This window comes from Mixophyes fleayi, chromosome 2 (assembly GCF_038048845.1).
Source record: "Mixophyes fleayi isolate aMixFle1 chromosome 2, aMixFle1.hap1, whole genome shotgun sequence".
Lineage (NCBI taxonomy): Eukaryota > Metazoa > Chordata > Amphibia > Anura > Limnodynastidae > Mixophyes > Mixophyes fleayi.
Window position 1 is genome coordinate 367,395,740 of NC_134403.1, and position 6,860 is coordinate 367,402,599.

Sequence of the window (6,860 nt, forward strand, 5' to 3'; positions counted from 1 at the left end):
CTACAATCTCCTGAATTAAATTTGTACTAACTTGTTCTCGTTTTGTTACTCACTTCCCTTCCTCCAGTCTTTCCCTGTACAGAAAAGGAGAACACTACCAATACCACAGCCACACAGAAGCAGGAATTTCCTGGAATTCCCCTGGCCTAAACATAACACATTGGTTAAAAAAAAATTAAAACATTGCCTTTGATAATCCTCTTCACCCCTCTTCAGTAAATTAAATGAAGATTTAATATACTTACACTTTCTACATACCAATCGCTTTAACGGTTTGAGTAATGGTTAGCACTTCTGCCTCACAGCACTGGGGTCATGAGTTTGATTCCCGACCCGGGCGTTATTTGTGTGGAGTGTGTATGTTCTACCTGTGTTTGCGTGGGTTTCCTCCGGGTGCTCCGGTTTCCTCCCACACTCCAAAAGCATACTGGTAGGTTAATTGGCTGCTATTAAATTGCCCTTAGTCTGTCTCTGTGTGTGTATGTTAGGGGATTTAGATTGTAAGCTCCAATGGGGCAGGGACTGATGTGAATGAGTTCTCTGTACGGCGCTGCGGAATTAGTGGCGCTATATAAATTAATAATGATGATGATGATGGACAGTGTGCTGCTATATGTAAGATAAAAGATATGTTTGAGACTAAATTGAAAAAATAAGAGGTTGAGAGGATGGCACAATAAACAGCACCTACTATAAATATACCTGTTACAGAAATATCACACATCTCAGAGTTAGTAATAATAACAATCAGGGCTATGTGTGGAATAGGGTTCCTCTCTCCAGACATAAATTAGCTGCCAAGAATGTCTTCGCTCCAGAAAATCTAGATTATATCATTAATAAATATAATCCTTTAATTTATGGAATGGGTTAAGTGTATTGGAATCTCATAGGACACTTCTTTTTTTTTTTTTTTTTTTTTTTTTAGACAGTGATCAGAAATATCCACAGTTAAATCACCTGCATGGGGCTATAAAAGAAGATATATTAAAAGCATCTCTAGTCGGGAGACAACTACTCGAAGGAATCCGAAGGGTATAAAAAATGGGTCTCTGAAACAAAGAACTTTATTATAGTACATTCCTATAGAGGAATCTAACTAATCACAAGTGCTTTTATAGAAAGATGAATTAAATGTTCTTCAAAAAGGTCATGGATATAAATAGATTTATCTGAAACTTGAGTTTAAAAAGAAATTTTTTTAAAACAAGAAAATAAGTTTCTTTAAAATATTCTGAAGAGAAACAATAAAGTAACATCAGCCTTAATGTTTAAAGAAACTTTTTCCCCCCCTTTGGAACTGAAAAGAGGTTACTTATATTTTGAACTAGTAAGAAACTATTTTGACATCTTTAACTACAGTTCAGGGAGAAGTTGGCTCTTAACCAATGAATATCTGCCACCACTAAGATTTAGTACAAGAGATGACTATATCAGGTATCAACATTACCATCATGAAATACTAGCACAAGGAAAGAATGATACACTCACAGACTATTTATAAAAAAAATTATTTACTAATGAATATTAGAATTAAAATACTTTACTTCAATACGTTGTTAGGCAAGCACATCATACCTCAAATTCACTACAGACCCCACCTGCAGCTCTCAAGTGGAATCATGCATCGAATAAAACTTTAATGCAGGAGAACTGGCTCAGTGTTATTAATGCATCAGTGAGGTCTAAAGAAGGTCTGAACAATATCATCCTTATATAATCCTTTTCCTTATATTTAAGTGAATATTGATACAGTGTGGGCGGCTGATGACATTATTATTCTAAGTTCAGTTTTCAATTTAAGCAGTTACATTCATATATTGCTTATAAACAAACATACAAAGTATACTTAAGAATTTACAAATGTGTATATCTTTGTCTGTTGTAAATCAACATTACCTTGAGTTGGTAAATAACCATGGTCTGTCTGAGTTGTAAATTACTTAAAGAGCTGAATTTGCAGGATATAATCCACTGCACTAGTTTTAGGAAAAACATGGCCATAAAAGACCAGTAAATAATGTGAAGAAACAGCACAAACTGATAATCTTTGCACAAAAGACACCTGAAATCAATGAAAGCTTCCATCTTGTTTCTTAATAAAAGGAAAATGCCTTTATTCTTACAATTTCAAAAAGGGATTTGATCCTAATTTGATTAGAGTTATTGTTAACCAAACAATTCCCTAAATAAAAGTGGTGGTATAAAAACCAAGCCTGATAAGTGAATTTTCTTAAGAACACAAAGACATAACATTATTAAATGGAGTTTAATATGACAAAAAAAGTACAAAGCTTATTGAATAAAAATGGTGCTAACTTATTGACATATAGATATATGAATGCAAAAAAAAAGTTCTTAAAAAACAGAACAGGAATAAATGCAGAAACGGTCAGAGAAAACCCATGTACTTGTTTGTGTAAGGTGCTTTCCAGGGAAAGCCAAAAGATATGGACAATACATCAGTAGAAGACTGAGCTCCAAGAGCTGTCAATTTCTAAAATCATTTAATTATTCTCTTCTTTGCCCAAAGACTCATCCTCTGTGACATCACTAGGAGTTGTGCTGGTTTTCTGATCTTTTTATTCTGCCCTTTGTTCAAAAAGAGTTCTAGTAATGAGTTTTAAAAATATTATAACATGTCTGGAACATAGCAGAGAAACAACATTAAGTCCACTAAACATGGTATGATTTTTTCCGCACATATGTATAGGAGACATGATTACATTATATTGATTCCTTGGTGAGATTATATTATCATTACATTATCTAGATAGCTTCCTCATGGGGTTATTATATATTGATGATTACATCTCATAAGGCTGGCTCCATTGATTACAAATTTATACAGCAGTCTTCTCCCTGGATTATTGAAAAGTATTGCTTTAATGTATTATGGTTTCTATAGGGAAACATTATACAGTTGGCATGACCCCATGTATGATCCTTTCTAGTCAAATCAATTCCCAATCTTTTAGCATCTGTGACCTGGGCAATAAATGCATAATATGACTGGCTGTAAATACAGGCATCTCTGAATAGCAAATCAAGCCATGAGACATGAAGCAGGCAAGAGTATTGCACATTGCATATCTCTGTGTATCTAGCAAAATGAAAACATGAGGTTAGTTCATACTCTGACCAAAACATTTAAGGCGGTGGCATAGGAACCTCATTGTATACATATCCTTCAAGCACCATTAAAATGCAGTTAAAACTAGATGCACTCACCTCCCAGGTATAGGGGCTTACATCTAGCAAGGGCTGGCTTGTGAGCTACACCCAAAATGCCTGAAATAGGCCTGATAGATAGCTGCTAAGACAAACCAAGCTAATATTTTGAAATAAAACCAGAGAAGAAATAAGCCTGTGTTCGGATAGTCTCATATTATACAGAGTACTAGCTGATTGGCGATATAAATGCCTTATATGTAAACAAAACAAAAAGACAGTTGTTGTACGTGCGTATCATTAACACTGCATATCTGTGTTAAAAAAAATACATATCCAAAATCACAAGCAAATCACATTGTGAATGCTCATCTACAAGATGGGTACTGACACAAATGCCGGACCATGATATATGTTTTATGTTTTTAACTAGCCTTGTATGGCAGTTTTTGAATAAATATTTGTGCATTTCATTCTGCTTATTCGCATTGATATTTTCTGCCCTTGCGCCTGGGAATTTGTTTGTTACATACCTCTCTCAGTTGCATCTACCCACAGGTTATAGATTATTAATTAAAATACCTACGGATAAATGGGTGAGGTGCTGGGCCAAAGTATTGAACAGGAAACACAAAAAGACGGTGTAGAGGCCCCTCGAAGGGAAATAATATGCAAAAAAAAGTGTTAGGAATGGAAAGAATATATATTACATTCCCTTCAACTGAAACACACAAAACATTTATACACCGTGGCTTTGACAAATGCAACCCGTCAAAAATCTATTTATATCCCCCATCTCTTTAAACATGGTAATAAAGATAATAAGCTATCCGCTAGGAAAATCCAGCATAGGTACATTGCTGCGGAGTGCCTTCACGACTATTAATGCTGCGGCACATCGCGGGGAACCGACATCTGAAAAAATCCTTTACTATACTAATTTGGGTGCGGTGGCTTGTATCGGGGAGAGGCCCAGAATAGGGGAGGGACTATGTCATCTGCTCTACCTCCACCTCAAGGGTTCACGGTCAAGAGGGTTAAATTGTACACGCGACTAGTTTTTCTGATAGCAATTAGCTTTTATTGCAGTAAAATTTAAAAACAAAACTAGATGATGTTATCACGCCCTGTTGATCACTACTAGGCAGGGCTGTCTTAACACATGGGCACGCTGGGCAGTTGCCCAGGGGGCCCCACGAGCATAGGGGCCCCATAGGCTTGCCAACTTTTTATTGTACTATTCCGGGATATTTTTTCAGAACCTTCAAACCCTCTTTATTAAAGCGTTTAGGTGGACTAATGACCTCAGCATCAGCTGTTATCTGTACATGTGATCTTGGTGTTGCGAATACATATTTTGACCTTAACGAAAACAACGTACACGTAATAATTGTACATAAGTGGATGAGTGGTTGTGTAGGAAGGGCATATAATGCTGTTAAGATGGCCCTGCTCCTGGGGGCCTATTTATTAATGGCTGCATCCCTTCCCCCCTCACGTTAAGTATCATCCCTTATTGCAGTGATAAAGAATGATACAACGCAGCCATTCATTAAAAAGTCATCCAGGACAGCACATCCTATAAGAGGCTGTCAAGGCGATGACTTTACTTTTACAATAACCTGCAGTCTTTAATTTGCATATACAATCTTAGTTTGAGCATGTGCATAATGAATTAGTTAACAGAGGGGGTAGAGCTTGGACTACCTGGTGTCTGGATGTCATCAGCTATTTATGTCATATTCAAATTCTGGTTTATCCCCACTGGTGGGATTTGGAGTTAGTGGCAAAAAAAAAAAGTGGGCTCGTCCGGGATTTGAACCCGGGACCTCTCGCACCCTAAGCGAGAATCATACCCCTAGACCAACGAGCCAGCACATAAGATCACCAATATAACTGTGTTATAGTAGGTGGATGGCTCGATGGGATCTGATGGTCAGTAAATGTAGTAATGATAACTGACTCATTACATGGCGGTGTCACCACACATCATACAGCATATAATGATCACACATCACACCCGCCTTCTCCATCCCGCTACTGGCGTCCGTCATTCGCCAATCAGCGGCTTGGTCCCGGCGTGATGGGCAATACTCCGAGCCAATGGGATCTCTCTGTCCCTGGAGACATCGCCTGCGGGCCAATGCGGAGGCGGCTCGGCGTGTAGGGGGCGTGGCTGTGGCTGGGAAGCGGCCGTGGTAACGGCGCTGTGCCTGCTGGTGACGGCGCTGTGCCTGCTGGTGACGGCACTGTGTGCGGGTGACGGCGCTGTGCCTGCTGGTGACGGCACTGTGTGCGGGTGACGGCGCTGTGCCTGCTGGTGACGGCGCTGTGTGCGGGTGACGGCGCTGTGCCTGCTGGTGACGGCACTGTGTGCGGGTGACGGCGCTGTGCCTGCTGGTGACGGCACTGTGTGCGGGTGACGGCGCTGTGCCTGCTGGTGACGGCGCTGTGTGCGGGTGACGGCGCTGTGCCTGCTGGTGACGGCACTGTGTGCTGGTGACGGCGCTGTGCCTGCTGGTGACGGCACTGTGTGCGGGTGACGGCGCTGTGCCTGTTGGTGATGGCTGCGGTGCGGGTGACGCCGCTCTGCCTGCTGGTGACGGCGCTGTGTGCGGGTGACGGTGCTGTGTGCTGGTGACGGCGCTGTGCCTGCTGGTGACGGCGCTGTGTGCGGGTGACGGCGCTGTGCCTGCTGGTGATGGCTGCGGTGCGGGTGACGGCGCTGTGCCTGCTGGTGATGGCTGCGGTGCGGGTGACGGCGCTGTGCCTGCTGGTGACGGTGCTGTGGGAGGGTGAGTGTGGCCCGGGGCACCCTCTGGCTCCTCACCCCATGCCGAGGGCCCTGAGAGGAGTCGGGCTACTGTATGTATGATCATGTCAGCACTGTGACGTGTGTTGTGTGCTCATGTGTTATTGTATGTACGTCACTGTGTAAGTAATCCTGGCTTTATCTAATGTGCATGATGAGGTCCAATAATAGCAGGGGCAGAGAGGGGCATCTATCTCAAGGGCAAAGGGGGCATCTACCTCAGGAGCAGAGAGGGGAATCTACCTCAGGCATGTACCCCAGGGGCAGAGAGGGGCATGTACCCCAGGGGCAGAGAGGGGAATCTACCTCAGGCATGTACCCCAGGGGCAGAGAGGGGCATGTACCCCAGGAGCAGAGAGGGGAATCTACCTCAGGCATGTACCCCAGGGGCAGAGAGGGGAATCTACCTCAGGCATGTACCCCAGGGGCAGAGAGGGGCATGTACCCCAGGGGCAGAGAGGGGAATCTACCTCAGGCATGTACCCCAGGGGCAGAAAGGGAAATCTACCTCAGGCATGTACCCCAGGGGCAGAGAGGGGAATCTAGCTCGGGCATGTACCCCAGGGGCAGAGAGGGGAATCTACCTCAGGCATGTACCCCAGGGGCAGAAAGGGAAATCTACCTCAGGCATGTACCCCAGGGGCAGAAAGGGAAATCTACCTCAGGCATGTACCCCAGGGGCAGAGAGGGAAATCTACCTCAGGCATGTACCCCAGGGGCAGAGAGGGGAATCTACCTCAGGCATGTACCCCAGGGGCAGAGAGGGGAATCTACCTCAGGCATGTACCCCAGGGGCAGAGAGGGGAATCTACCTCAGGCATGTACCCCAGGGGCAGAGAGGGGAATCTACCTCAGGCATGTACCCCAGGGGCAGAAA

At 43.2% G+C, this 6,860-nt stretch overlaps 1 non-coding gene across 1 annotated transcript; it reads right to left on the minus strand.

Moving 5' to 3' along the window:
- Positions 1–4,972: 4,972 nt before the first annotated feature.
- Positions 4,973–5,044, minus strand: TRNAP-AGG (transfer RNA proline (anticodon AGG)). Its single transcript has one exon. It is a non-coding gene; the product is annotated as a tRNA-Pro (tRNA).
- Between the last annotated feature and the right edge of the window lie 1,816 nt (positions 5,045–6,860).